The sequence below is a fragment of the Eulemur rufifrons genome, chromosome 6, assembly GCF_041146395.1.
Source record: "Eulemur rufifrons isolate Redbay chromosome 6, OSU_ERuf_1, whole genome shotgun sequence".
NCBI classification, from domain to species: domain Eukaryota; kingdom Metazoa; phylum Chordata; class Mammalia; order Primates; family Lemuridae; genus Eulemur; species Eulemur rufifrons.
In genome coordinates this window covers 59,701,993-59,716,746 of record NC_090988.1, presented here as the reverse complement: position 1 = coordinate 59,716,746, position 14,754 = coordinate 59,701,993, and the positions used below count along the sequence as shown (strand labels likewise).

Below are 14,754 nucleotides of genomic sequence, written 5' to 3'. Positions count from 1 at the left end.
TAAAGTACTTGGGAGGCAGTATTGGGCAGGAAGGGAAACTTGCAGAGTAATTCTGGTTTAGATACTGGGCTTATATTTAATGTGTATGCTTGTCCCAGTATGGGCCACAGTTGTATTTCATAGCTGCACGGGCTGGCTGGTGGCAGTGTCTTTGCTTGCATTAATATTTAGAATCGGGATTTGAGCTGCCATTAAAAAAAAAAATCAATAAACCAGTTTTTATTGGAGCCAAATGTGTATGTGAAATATGGCAAGGGGCAGAGCTTTATGTTAAACAAGCGCTTCCCTCCTAGCCAGGGAAGTAGTGGGGAAGCGGGGTGATGGGCATTCGCATGGGGGAGGATTAGGATCAGTGAGGCCACTGCAACTGGTGGCAGAAAGGCTGGCTCAGAGAGGAAGCCATGTCCAATCCTAGAGCCCAGCCCCATGTAGCTGACTGCAGGGTCCCGTGGGCTTGGGGGTATAATCCTTGTGGGGAGTGAGAAACTTGTGGGGAGTTCTAGAAATTGCTTTATATTGCTGTTGCCTTGATAATGGAGACTGTGTCCCACAAGGTGGTCCAATGCTAGCACTGGACACACAAATGTGCCAGCACTTGGGCTAGGCAGGCAGGGAGAGGGAGGAGACCCTCTCCATGAGCAGTCAAGGAGAGGCAGTATGGCCCTTCTGAGGCACATTGCCAGTAGTACTACTCTCTGGACCTTCCTCGAACTGAGTAGCCTCCTCCGTGAGGTCTGAGCTCATGGTGCCTCTAGGCCTGATAGCTGCCGGGATTGGCCATGATGCCTGTGTGAGTAATTATAGGTCACTAAACAGAACCACTAGTCAGCTACATCCCTCAAAAATGCCTAATTGTAGGCTACAAATATGAAAATATACAAGAGCTTAGATACATGTCATACCTCATTACAAAGAGCAATGGCATGAGTCAGCTGTGACTTGGGTGGCTTTAGAGTGCTGGGAGCCACTTGGTGAGCATGCTGGCTGGCCCAGAAGAGGGCAGGAGGCACATTCCCCAGGCTTCCCACAGGGAGCCTGGGAACTTTGGGAAAGGGGAGAAAATACAAGCTGTGACTGTAGCCTGCTGGTCAGACACAGCTCAGCGACTCTGGTTACCTGAAGGCAGGTTTGACTCCTCTTGGGGAGTTGTCTCCAGAACCAGTTTATAAACCACATTAGAAAACATCACATTTGAGTGGACATTTGGCATCTAATATTTTTGGATTTAACTATTTCAAACATTCCTGTGAAGGCCTGTAAAATGAAGTAGTTTATAAATTATTGGCATCCAAGTTTGAGACACAGTGCTCAAGAACTTTGGGGAAGCAGGGTGCCTTCTTGCAAGTGAACCTCTCATTGCCCAGCATTGGCATATCTGCGGAGCTCTGTAGACCTTCATCCACAATCACCTGTACATTTATGGGGAAGGTAAAATGGGTTAGGACAGGGATTCTTTTTTTTTTTTTTTTTTTTTTTTTGAGACAGAGTCTCACTCTGTTGCCCAGGCTAGAGTGAGTGCCGTGGCGTCAGCCTAGCTCACAGCAACCTCAAACTCCTGAGCTCAAGCGATCCTCCTGTCTCAGCCTCCCGAGTAGCTGGGACTACAGGCATGTGCCACCATGCCCGGCTAATTTTTTCTATATATATTTTTAGCTGTCCATATAATTTCTTTCTATTTTTAGTAGAGGTGGGGTCTCGCTCTTGCAGGCTGGTCTCGAACTCCTGAGCTCAAAGGATCCGCCCACCTCGGCCTCCCAGAGTGCTAGGATTACAGGCATGAGCCACTGCGCCCGGCCAGGACAGGGATTCTTAAAATGAGTCTATGGAGGAACTTTGGGAACTTGTGAACCCCTTAAAATGGTAGACATTATATTTTATGTGCATATAAATTTTCTGTGGAGGTTTTTGTGTTTATTAGATACTCAGAGAGCTCTGTGAGCTCAAAGTGAATAACCACTGCTGTATTGGAGATTTGAGACAGTGTCAGTATGCACCCCATAGATATATCAAGCCTCTGCAGTATACTTGACGATTATGGCTTATTCTGACCTAAGACGGTATTCTCTAGTTTGTACCTTTTTTTTTTTTTGGTCGTATAGCTCTAACATAACCTAGGCTAAAGATCATTGTGGAATTACTTCTTTGAAAATTGCTCTATAGTAATTAGGTTGTCACTCATATGGCCTCTAATAGGGTAAATGCCTGAGGCTGATGAGGAAATTTTAAGATGCTTGAGGGAAGTGAGGGTATCTGCAATACCTTATGTTACCTAGCTGGGCCATACTTATTTTATTGCTGAGTTAAGGGAGCCCAGGTTCACATAGGAGCCAACTTTGTCTCATGGTAAGGAGTGGGTGCTTTGATAGATGGTTGCTCTGGTCTGGCCTGGCAGTGCTACCTCACCAAGAGGCCTCTCCCACCTGAGAAGGAAGCTATAGCTTGATCTAGATCTTTAGGCTTGTGAGTAGGTGTGATGGTGGGAGGGAGGGTTTATCTGTGGCCCTTGGGGTCCTTTTTCCTCTCAATTTTAATTTTTTTTAGCCAACTCTAAGAATCAAGGAATCTCAGCATTGGAAGGGGACTTTAGGTGTTATCTGTGCCCATCTCAAAGGGGAAAGGATGGATAAACCTTGTCTGCCTTCTTCACTGTTGTATTCCCAGCATGCAACTGAGTGAGTGGTATGTGGTAGGGGGTTCAAAAAATACTTAGGGAATGAATAAGTCCCTGTAAACATCAATAACTTCAGTAGACCATTGTCATTGCTTCATTCTTTGATTTCTTTGACAAGTACTAATAAGCTCCCATTATGTGCCAGTTACTTTAAGTTCTGGGATACCATAATGAACAAGATAGTCCTTATCCTCAAGGACCAGCAGTCCCCAGCATTTTTGGCACCAGGGACCGGTTTCATGGAAGACAATTTTTCCATGGACAGGAGGTGGGAGGGGATGGTTTCAGGATGATTCAAGCACATTGCATTTATTGTGCAGTCAAACCTCTCTGCTAATCATAATCTGTATTTGCAGATGCTCCTCAATGCTAGCATCACTGCCTCAGCTCCACCTCAGGTCATCAGGCATTAGATTCTCATAAGGAGCGTGCAACCTAGATCCCTTGCATGCACAGTTTCCAGTAGGGTTTAGGTTCCTATGATATGATCTGACAGGAGGGTGATCTGACAGGAGGCGGAGTTTATGCAGTGATGCAAGCGATGGGCAGTGGCTATAAATACAGATTAAACTTCCCTGGCCCACCGGCCGGCCGCTCACCTCCTGCTCTGCAGCCCCGTTCCTAACTGGCCGCTGACCGGACCTCTGTGGTCCACGGGTTGGGAACCGCAGCGCAACAGCATAGTCTGTGATTGGGAAATTAAAAAGAATTTATAGCCTCTAACTGGAATTTAAGAATAAAAACTTCTTCCTCATTTCAGCCTCTCTGGATCTTCTCATTGTCTGAGGTCTCTTTGGGGACCATAAAAAACACATCTTATCCCTTTTTCACATGAGAGCCTTTCTGAATTCTCAAGGCAATTATTACTCTCCCCCTCCACAGCCTTCTCTTCTCCAGGGTAAACATTCTCCATTCCTTTAGTCATTTCTCCTGTGACATGCCTCTGAGTGCCCTCTCCATCCTGGTCACTATCCTTAGGACGCAGTCCAAATGACAAAGTCTGTTTCTCTGCCAGTGTGGAGTCCATACACAATACAATATCCCAGACATTAATTTCCAGGGAGCATTCCAGCCTGGAGCCTCTCCTACTTTTCTGCTTTTCTCTACTTACTGTGTGCCCAGGTGAGAGATGATGGAAAGAGAAGGTCCTGAACTTGGCTAGACAGAGAACAGCTTCATATTTGGCTGGTCCTGGAATTGAAAATCCCTTTCCTTTGTCTCCTCTCTGTCCCCACTTGGTATAGAGGAATCTATACACAGCCTTGCTGCCAGTGACTTGCCTTTCCTTTCCTTCATTACCAGGGAAATTAGCATGAAAAAGCAAATTCTAGTTCTATAACTGTATTCTATCCTTGTCCTTTGTCACATTCTCCACCCCAACCCCCCACCTAAAGTGACAAAAGTTGAGTCCTGTGACATCACAACAGTTGGCTATTGTTTCAACAGCTATGATGTCACCAACAGAGGATTACAACTTAAAGGAAGAATGGAAGGAGGGAGTGTAGCTGGCCAGAAACTCCTTGAGAACAAAAAAGGTATTTTCATGCAAATCTTCACCCAAAAAGCCTGAGCTGGCCTCTCAGTGGATGAGCTGTCAGTGGAAGCCCTCTCCTTGGTTCTCATAGCTCCCTCTCTCTGTGGATTAATAGTTTGGCTTGTGGACATTGCCCAAGTCTGAACATGTGTGGAAGTCCCCTGCTGGCCGGCTGGCTTCTGGGTTGGCTTTGGGTTTTATCCATGAGGTTGGTGCTGAATAGAGCTTTTCAGGGAGGGAGTTCACAGGGGAGCCTGGGAGCCTGGGGTGAGGCTGACACAGATGTGCAGGACCTCTGGGCCAAGAGGAAGCTGATGTGCAGCCACTTCTGTTCAGGCAAAGGAGCTGTTCTCTGGGAAGTCTGAGCATGCTGCCTGTGGGCCTGAGTATTGCTGCCCACTTGCTTCTGGGGAAGGGTTGGGTCTGCCCTGGAAACTCTTCTCTTGGCTCTATGAACAGAGACTTAAAAACACTTGCTGCAGAGGCTCCCAAACTTTCTTAGTTCATGGGCCTTAGTTTTTCAGTAATTTTTTTATTGTGGCTATAGGCCAAAAGAAATAACTAAGTTTTATTTAAGTAGTTAGGTTTACACAATTTAGTAAGTATTTATTAATATATCCTAAAAACTAAAGTAGCCATCTGAAAAAAATGATACATGTACATTGAAAGGAAACGTATTTTTGTTTCATTCTTAAATGAAAACACTTACTAATGGGATATACTGGGCACTACATAGACATCTCAGACCTGAGAATCAGATTGATTACTGCCATCCTCGTTTCCTGTTCCACATTGCTTTTCACATGGTACTTGCTTTTTATCATAGCAACTGTGAAAAACCCAGCTTCATAAAGAAATGACATCACTGAAAAGAATATAGTACAATCTAATGTTAAAACAGTGAACTCATGGGGAATCTGACAAATGTTGAGTATTGCTTTGTTTCCCTCAAAAATTTAAAATATTTTACAGCATCCCTGTGAGTTCACCACAGTGCTCTGGGGCATCTCAGCACACAATTTGAGAAGCACATACCTGCATTTGCCTACTAACACTTGCTCTGTTTGAAGGAGGAATAAGAGACAAATTGTGGATGGACACGTTCCACTTATCTGCAGTCTTAGCTCCAGCAGGACTGCATTGTTAGGGGAAGGCGTTTCTTTGACCAGGGTCCGTATTTGTGAGCTCCTCTATCCCTAGATGGGGAAGAATGATGTTGAGCATCTCTCATGTTTATTTTGTGTTGACACAGAGCCTTCTGAGCTAGATGGCTTAAAAAAAGAATGGGATTTTAACACCAAGATTTGGGGGCCAGGCATTGAACCTTTTGCCAGTCATTTTCTAACTCCACCCAGACAGAGCTGGGCTGCAGGGGTGTATTTGGGATGGAAGGTGGCTTCCTGCCACAAGGTATGACAGAGACCATAGGACTAATGTGCCCTGGGAGCATTTATAGAAAGCCTGGTGCCAGCGTGTCCAGACTCTAGGGTTTGCCACTTACTGTGAAATTCTGAGCAAATTACTTAACTTCCTGGAGCCTCAGTTTCTTCATCCATAAAATAGAGATAATGAAAACTATTTCATATAGTTGTTACAAAGATTAAATGAGATAAATGCATGTGTAGAGCCAGCAGAGTCTGGCCACATAGGTGTACTTTCATGTATTAACTTTCAAAATTGAGGAACAAAGGACTTACCTCTAATGGAAAATTGAGCCCTAATGATCTAAGATGTGCAGCTTGAGATTTTTGCTGCTGCTGCTGCTACTACTTTTTTTTTTTTTTTTTAAACACAAGGTTTTGCTCTGTTGCCTGGGCTACAGTACGGTAGTATCATTGCAGCTCATAGCAGCCTCAAACTCCTGAGCTCAGGTGATTCTCCCACCTTAGCCTCCCGAGTAGCTGGGACTACAGGTGCACCCCACCACTCCCTGGCTATGTTTTTTTTTTTTTTTTCCCAAAGAGATGGGGTCTCACTATATTGCTCAGGCCTCTAACTCCTGGCCTCAAGCGATCCTCCAGTGTTGGCCTACCTCTACTACTTGATAAGCTTGCTCCATGGATCGATCTTATGTTCCCAGATCTGCTGAGTTGTGCATTCTGTGTGCCTTTTTGAAACTTTAAAAAAAAAAGGTTTTTTTCTTTAAATATGGAGTCTTGCTATGTTGCCCAGGCTGGCCTTGAACTCCTGGGCTTAAGAGATCTTCCTGCCTTTAGCCTCTCAAGTTGCTGGGATTACAGGCATGAGCCATCGCGCCCAGCTTATTTTAAAACTTTTGATTGAAGTATATTGTACAAACATGAAAGTATGTTTGTATCTAGCACAACAGATTTTTACGGTCAAGCCCATGTAACCAACACCCAGATCAAGAAACAGAATATTATCAAAATCTGAGAATCCCCCTCCAGTCTCCCTCTGGGAAACCCCCACCATGGGTAACCACTATCCTGACTTCTAATAGCATAAACTTATTCTTCTGTTTTTATATTTTCTATAAATGGGATCATGTAGTATGTACTCTTGGTGTCTGGCTGTTTTGTTCAACATAGTATGTGAGAGATTTATTCATGTTGTCGTATGTAGTCATAGAGTATTCATTTTCATTGCTGTGTAGTAATTCATGATGTAAATACACCATAATTCCTTTCTATTCTTCTGATAATGAGCATTTGGGTAGTTTTTAGTTTGTAGTCATTATGAATAGTGTTGCTATGAACAGTCTGATATTTGTCTTTTGGTACACATGGGTATGCATTTCTGTTGGATATACATCCAGGAAAGGAATTGCTGGGTCATAGGGTATACATATGTTCAGCTTTAGAATATGATACCCAACATTCTTCCAAAGTGGTAGTATTAATTTACACCTTCTCTATCAGTGTTTGAGAGTTCCACTTGCTTCACATCCTTGCCAACACCAGGTATTTTCTTTTTGGTTTTTTTTTCCATTCCAGTGAGTACGTTAGTGTTATCACATTGAGATTGCATAATTTGCATTTCCTTGATGACTAGTGAAGTTGGATACCTTTTTATGTATCTTTTGGCCATTTGGATATCCTCTCTGGTGAAGTATCTGTTCTAGTCTTTTGCCATTTTTCTTCTGTTGTCCTTTTCTTACTGATACTTAGAAGTTCTTTATATATCCTGGATATGAGTCCTTTGTTGGATAGATCTACTGGGAATATTTTCTCCCACTCTGTAGGTTTCCTTTCACTCTCTAAATGGCATTTTAGAAAATGAGTAAATTTTGCTCACGTATCATATTTAATATAGTCTAATTTATCAATATTTTCCATTATAATGATCACTTTTTATGTCCTGTTTAAATAATCTCTGCTTGCTCCAAGATCTCTTTTGCTTTTGCTCATGGATTTTCTTCCACTTGCAGTGTTTTTCTTATACCTTCTTTGTCTCCTCCAAGTTCTGCAAGACTCAGCTCAGTGACATTTCCTGTCTCCTCTAGAAGTCCTTCCCGACATCCATCCTGTCCACCTTATTAGGTGTCTTTCTCCTTGCTCTCAGAGCTCTGTGTTCCTCCTTTTATCACAGCTCTGTTACACTGTACCAGAATCTTTCCATGCCTATCCCAGGCAGGATGGGGAGCTGCTCAAGGGCAAAGGCCAGGGCCAGAGCATAGCACAGTAGCATGGGGGCCTGGCTGGGAAGACACCCTCAAAGGGTTCGAGTAAGTAAGTAAATGAAAGCCTTAGATGCCCACATCTATCTCTCTTTCTCTACTTTTCCTACACTACTTCCTAGCCTTTCTTAACCTGTACTCTGTTTTGATGAGCATAAAGGTCTTTCGCATTCAGGGGTGTGCTCCAGATTGAGAGTTAACTACGTGCTTCAGGGAGGGCTGATCAGTAGTGTCCAAAACAGTAGACATCAGGAAAGGAAGGTCCTATGATTCCTTAAACTCAGGGAAAGGACTTTTGCATTTGTCATTGTAATCTTTTCAGAGTATAATTTTAGTTGAGTTCTTGGGCTGAAGCCACTTCTGCCCAGAATCTTTTGGGTACTCAGAGGGGGTGGCCCCCTTTTGACTTTTCTGCATGGGCATGGTTGCTGCAAGCAGGTGAGACCCTTCACTGGGGAGGCTGGTGGGGACTGAAGACCAGGCCTAGAAAGTGGAGTCTAAGCTGCGCCCCCTGTCCAGGGGGCACCACTCTGAGCCGGCAGCAAAGGTTTTTTTCATTTTAAAAATGTGTACTGAGGGTCAACTTTATGCCAGGGACACACTTCAGTAGGCAGTGAAGATACAGCAATGAACAAAACAGACAAAAATGCCTAGTCTCATGGAGCTTACATAAACATAATAAATAGAAAATAAAAGTGAGTGCTGAGGGGGAGCAGAGTCGGGACAGGTTCTGATTGTTTCTAGCGTAGTCAAGGAAGACCTCACTAAGAAGATGACATCTGACTGGAATACCTGAAGGAGATGAGAGATCAGCTCTCTGGGGAGTGTGCTCCAGTTACAAGGTGTACAGCAGGTGTAAAGGCCCTGGGGTTGGAATGAGCCTGGTGTCTTTGAGGATATAATAAGGAGACAGTGTGGCTGGAGTGGAGAAAGTAAGGGGGAAAGAGTAGTGGAAATGAGGCCAAAGATGGAGTAGGGACCCAGATGAAGGAGGGCCTTGTAAGTCACTGTAAAGATTTTGGCTTTTCCTTTGAGTGAATGGGAGCTGTGTTTCTGAGGGTTTTGAGCAGAGAGCAAAATCCACACTGATGCTGGTGGTGGGTAAATGAGTTGGTTATAATTTATTGAGAGTCTGTTTTGATTGTTTCTATTTTTTTAATGAAATAGGAAGCGAAGTGAGCTGAAAGGGTAAGGATGGGTTGGGGGAGTTGTTGAAGTTGAGAGTGGGGGGAAAGCTAAGACCTTGCTTGGCCCAGAGACTTCCTGTGTGTTCCCTCTGGGTTCTGAGTATCCTCTCTTCTTTGTAGATGCCTTCTCATTGGTATGCATATTCTCATTGTAGAGGTGGGCAGTTTCCCTATGCTGCAAGTGGGAGGGTGGGGGTATTGAGACTTACCCTTAGCCCTTATTGTTTCCTAGTCCTCCTCCAAGAAAGTACAGCTTGTAAGTGGAGTGTTTTTCTAGAGCAGAGGAGGCATCTTGCCATCAGTCAGGTTGAATTCAGTTAGATCAGAGAGCATGGGAAGGGTGAGAATGAGGTCAGGACTTAGAGTCAGGAAAGGCTTCAGAAAGAAGTTGACATTTGAACTGGATATTTAAGAAAGAATGGGGGCGGAGGACATTCAAGATAGAAGGAATTGGTTGAACAAAAGCTTGGAGGCATAAACATTCCTAACATGTGCAGGAAATAGCAACCAGCAACCAGTCTGTTGCGGCTGGCCAGAGGGAGGGCGCTGATGTGAGATAGGACTGTGGCCTTTGGATCATCGTCATGATGTTGGGACCCACCACATTCTTCTTGCCGAAGTGAAAGGGCAGTGGTTCGCCCCCAGGAGCAGGGTTCTTTGTGGGACAAGCCTCCATTTTGCCTTCTTTTTCAAAGTGGTGACAGGTCTCGGGCAGTGTGTGCTCCACCACCCTGGCAGAGCTAGGTTAAGCCATTTGCCGAGAGGCTGAGTTTGCAGACTGGCAGAAACAGCCGTGTCTAGGTTATTTAAACTGTCTTGGAAACAAGCAGATTTCCTTTGGCCTGGAATTGCCTAACAAGCCCTTATCCCAAGTCAAGCTTTCAGGAAATATTTAAACCCTGCTTAAAACCTCTGCAGAATCTGTGCTGAAGCGGAGAAGGACCATTTGGCAAGAAAAGGGATTGAAAAATGATTGGGGTTGAAAATCTAAACTTTAAGGGCTTTCTTTAAGGAGGAGGATTGGGAAAGAGGGTGTGGGAGTGATAAGTGGACAGTGAAGAGATGGAAAGAGTTCTTAATCTTTTTCTGATTATTATTCAACAACAACAACAAAATCATCTTTTTCTGAGGCTGGTTGAGGGAGATTTCAACCTCATAGGGACCTGTAAGAGCACCCGGCAATCCTTCTGACCTCCAAGCAAAACAAATCTTGGTTCCTCTCCACTTGACCAGGCTAATTATCCCCTCAACATTTTTGTTTGAAGGGCTTGCTAGAGCTAGAAATGCAGAGCCTGGAGCTGGAATGGAAAAGATCCAAGGCACAAGGTATATGAAATAGTAAAGGAGAAAAGGGGTTTGGCATTTTGGAGGAAGCAGGATAGACTTGAGAAAATCCTTCCTGGCGCCCTTTCTAAAGCTTTTGATGCCCACTCAGCCAAACCTGTGAGCCCACTCTCTCCCTTTTCCTGGTAGTCCCGAATTTTTAGGCATAACAGAGCCAAAGACAAGGTTGTGGATAGATAACCAGTGAGAAATGCATCAGGAAAAGAGGAGTGAAGAAGAGGGATGAGGGAGGAGAAAGGCAACATGAATGAGGGCACAGTAAGTTTCCCAGGAATGGCCTTTCCTCACGGGAGTATTGGATGAGACCCTGTTATTGCAGCAGGGACTTAGAGACAGTGGGGACATGTGTGAGGAGATTGGAAGCCAACGGCCAAAAGGTGGAGGAAAAGGCCTGCCATTGACGATCTGGCTAGGTGGCAGCTACAGCCAGAAGACTCTTTCACCAGTTTTATAGCAGCTGTAACTTGGGAAGAGAAAGAGTGCATTTTAGAGGATGTAGCCAGTGCTAGAACTTCTAGGACCTTTTGACATCCCTGCCTTTGGCTCTTGGGGCCCTCTGTTGTCACGAGTTAACACATTAGCCAGCATTTATTTGAGCACCTTTTATGTGCAGAACTCTGATAAGTACTGAGAGTCATTCAGAAAACTGAGAAGAACTAGTACTGCCCTATGATTTTCTCAGCCATGTGGGGTCGGGGGGCTAGGATAGGATGTCAGGAGACCAGTGGGATAGCTGAGCTTCCTAGGAATGCCAGAGAACAGAGAAACTGTATAGGCAAGCTGCTGCAGCAAGGCACAGAGCTGTTAGTTCATGCAGAGCTATGAGAGGTAAGCAAAGCCTTCCCACCTTAGCACAACTGCAGGAGAGCAAGGAAGAATTGAAAGCTCATACTTTTGAGAACTCGGGTTTGGATACTTAAAGGGAACTTATTTTAATGATGACCTCCCTGAAGTGGGTTGTGTGTGTAGGTTGGGGCAGAGAAGTGTGGCAGGGAGAGAATGAAGGAAGCAGCACCAAGAAAATAGAAAGAAAGGGGCCACAGCTATTAATATTTCTCAAGTTCTTTTCTTAGCCCCTTTCTAGGAGCTCTTGCATCCCTTTGAGAACTAGGCAAATGGTTGGTCAGAAGTGTAGGCAGAAAGGGGCTGTCCCTCCTGCCTGTAGCATTGGTGGGCTTAACTCCCCTTGGAGAGCAGGGAAGCTTTTCCATGGGGAATTTAGCAGGGGACCTTCCCTGCTTTAGGAAGAACAGGGGCTGCTGAAAGGATCCAGAAGACACATGAGTGCTGAGGGTGAGGGTAAAGTCCCAGGGAGAGAAGGATCATCTTGATTTAGTTGCATTTGTTAAGCCTCTTGGAATATGAGGGACAATATTGTTTGCTGAGACTTTTGGAGGAAGAAATTAAAGATGTAGGCCTGCCTCTGGGGAGCTGCCGGGTCTGTTCCTTATCTCCTTGGCCAGGGCTTGTGGATAAGGAAAGGTGCAGGAAGGAGTTGGTACGGAGGTAAGGAGGGTCCGAGTGGGTGTTTGCTGGGCAGGATGAGCAGGCAGGTTGGTGCTGGTGCAGTCAGACGGCAGCTGCACACTGTACTGTAGCTGTGCCGTCATGCTACTGCTTGCGGTCTCCTGGCTGTAACCACGTTCTCATAGCACACACAAGCGCTCAGTTCCCTTTCCCACCTTTTCTGTCCCTTGGGGGCTGATTCCTAAGCCATAACTTCCACATGAGCGGATTGCTTAGGAAGTTAGTGGAACAGAGGTGTCAGCAGAAATTCTCTTAGGTGGTTGAGACGTTTCTTTTGCCAGTGTCTTGACTTCTTATCTGAGCTAGTAAAACAGAGTGCCGGGCAGTGTTTATGTTTCCTCTCAGTGGTGACTTTAACTTCACCAGAAAGGGCGGCTTTCCTCCAAATGCCTGTTCCTGTTCCTCATTACTCTGAGGGCTCAAGTTTTTCCTTTTGGAGCAAGGCATACTGTCACACGCACAATTATGCCTGCGGAGAAGTGCCAAATGGATGTTTAGAAATGTCACCTAAACAAGGACAAATAGGTTTTTTGCTCTAGGACAGGAAGGTTCATTCTTAGAGGCTGGGCACCCCTCAGAAAGAAGTCCCTTTGGAGACTGACCTCTAACTGGTCCCCTCTTGGACCTTTGGAAGCGTACCCTTGGATCGGGTGAGGGGACAAGGATTGGAGGTGGGAGAGTTGCTGGTTGAAGGCTGTCCTGAGCAAAAGCAGGCAGCCTTTCCGAGGGCTTTCTTTCTGGTGGCAGTGAGGGGAATAGATGACTGTGCCCTCTACCACAGCTGGCTCCCCTTCCTGCACTGCTCATTCCCAGCCATCTGGAAGGTTTGTGCAACTGCTCCTAGTGCTGCCATGCCTCCTGATCCTCCCTGCTGGGATGCAGACTGGAGAGCTGGCACTTACCTGCTGACTAGGGCAGCCAGGTGGCAGCTGAGTGAAGCTGGCCAGGAAGCAGTGCTGAGAGGGGAGGAACGGTGCGGAACTCTAGAGGGCTCGCTGCACCTAACTGGCCACTTGTACTCAGCGCTGGCCAGCTGTTGTCATCCAGAAATGCAGTGATGGCAGATTTTCTAATTTTTCAGGAGAAGCTAGAATCTGAACTTTTATTTGTACTCAGTTTCTTAAATGTTTGACAGCTATTTCAAATTATGTAAAAATAAAGGGAAGGCCAAATGAGCCATGTCTTTGCTCTTGCAGACCACAAGTTTATGACTTCCAGTGTAAATTCTTTTTCCCAGGAGTTTGGAAGGAAGGAGAAAGTGAGGAAAGAGACTGTTAGCTACCAAGGTGGGTGGCAGGAAGGGATGTTTTGAGATACAGAAGTGCTGAGTACATCTGAAGACTGAGGAAACTGTTTAGATGAGACATTGAAAATGCTTTCACTGAATCCAGTGATGTACCAGTTTCTTTGTGGTTGAGGGCCACTGGTTCTCTGCAGGGTGGAAGAAGCTAATAGGTGGGGGAGGAGGTGGTGGGACTGAGTGTCCGTCTTTTATGTGATCGCGGCTGGGCAAACTCTTGGGAAGATGGTGAGTAGTGACCCCTCATAGCTTTCCGAGTCTTTAGAGGGTGTGCTGCAGGACACAAGCTTACTGAAAATGCAAATTCCTAGACCCTATCCTCACAGATTCCCAAATAGGAGGTGGAGGTGGGGCCTGGGACTATGCATTTTTAACTAGCACTCCTTCGATGTTAAGGAAAGTAAGTGGACAGTGTAGTAAGATAGAGCTGGATCCATGTTCCTGTTCTGTCCCCTCACTAGGTGAGTGATCATGGGACAGTCATTTAATTTCTCTGAACCTAAATTTCCTAATCGGAAAAACCAGGCTGTATTATCACTACCTTGTAGCATGATGAGAACTAAATTGGAAGATGATTGGAGGCCATACAAAGTCCTGCCTCAGAGCTGGGGCACAGGTGTAGGCCACCTGGGCTCAAATCCCTGCCTTGCCACTTTCTAGCTATGTGACTTGGGGCAAGCGAATTCATTGCTGTGTGTTTCGGTTTCCTTGGTAAAGTGTAAATGATAATGATAATACTTGCTTCATAGGTTGTTAAGAGGATTAAATGATTTAATACATGTGAAACGCTGATATATACTTTAGCTGTTATAATTACGTATATAAAAAACTAGGCTGGGTGTGGTGGCTCACACCTGTAATCCTAGCACTCTGGAAGGCCAAGGCAGGAGGATTGCTTGAGCTCAGGAGTTCTAGACCAGCCTGAGCAAGAGCGAGACGCCATCTCTACTAAAAATAGAAAAAATTAGCTGGGCATGGTGGCTTGCACTTATAGTCCTAGCTACCTGGGAGGCTGAGGCAGGAGGATCGCTTAAGCCCAGGACTTTGAGGTTGCAGTGAGTCGTGATGATGCCACTGCACTCTAACCCGGGTGACAGAGTGAGACTCTGTCTCAAAAAAAAAAAAAAAAAAAAAAATCTAGCAGCATGTCTCATAATATGTTGTACCTTTGCTTTTCCTTAGCTCCTCTTACTGTGGGTAACAAATAAATTAAGACTTAATTCAAATGTCACTTTCTGAGGAGGGCTTCCTGGAGTCCACTTTTTACTTGACTTTTCTCCCTTCACAGCTCTTCCAAGGCAGAGACTGTGTCTTCCTGTTTTTTATATCCTAACACCTTGCACAGTGCCTGACAGAGTAAATAGATTGAATGGCAGTACCAGGGAGTCTGAAAAATGACCCCGGCTCAGAAATGGAGAAGTTGTCTTCCAAAATATCCAGGGAAGCTATCATGGGAGTAGGTCATTTCATTATTATTGCTGTTACAGTGAGAAAGTGAGTCTTTGAAACTCCCATGTGTGAAGTCATTAACAAGCAGTCGACAGAGGCAGGATT

The 14,754-nt window shown here is 45.1% G+C and overlaps 1 protein-coding gene across 15 annotated transcripts in view; it reads left to right on the top strand.

Annotated features, from left to right (window-relative positions):
- Positions 1-14,754, top strand: part of DENND2B (DENN domain containing 2B) — a 155,713-nt gene that overhangs the window by 84,170 nt on the left and 56,789 nt on the right. The window lies entirely within an intron of this gene.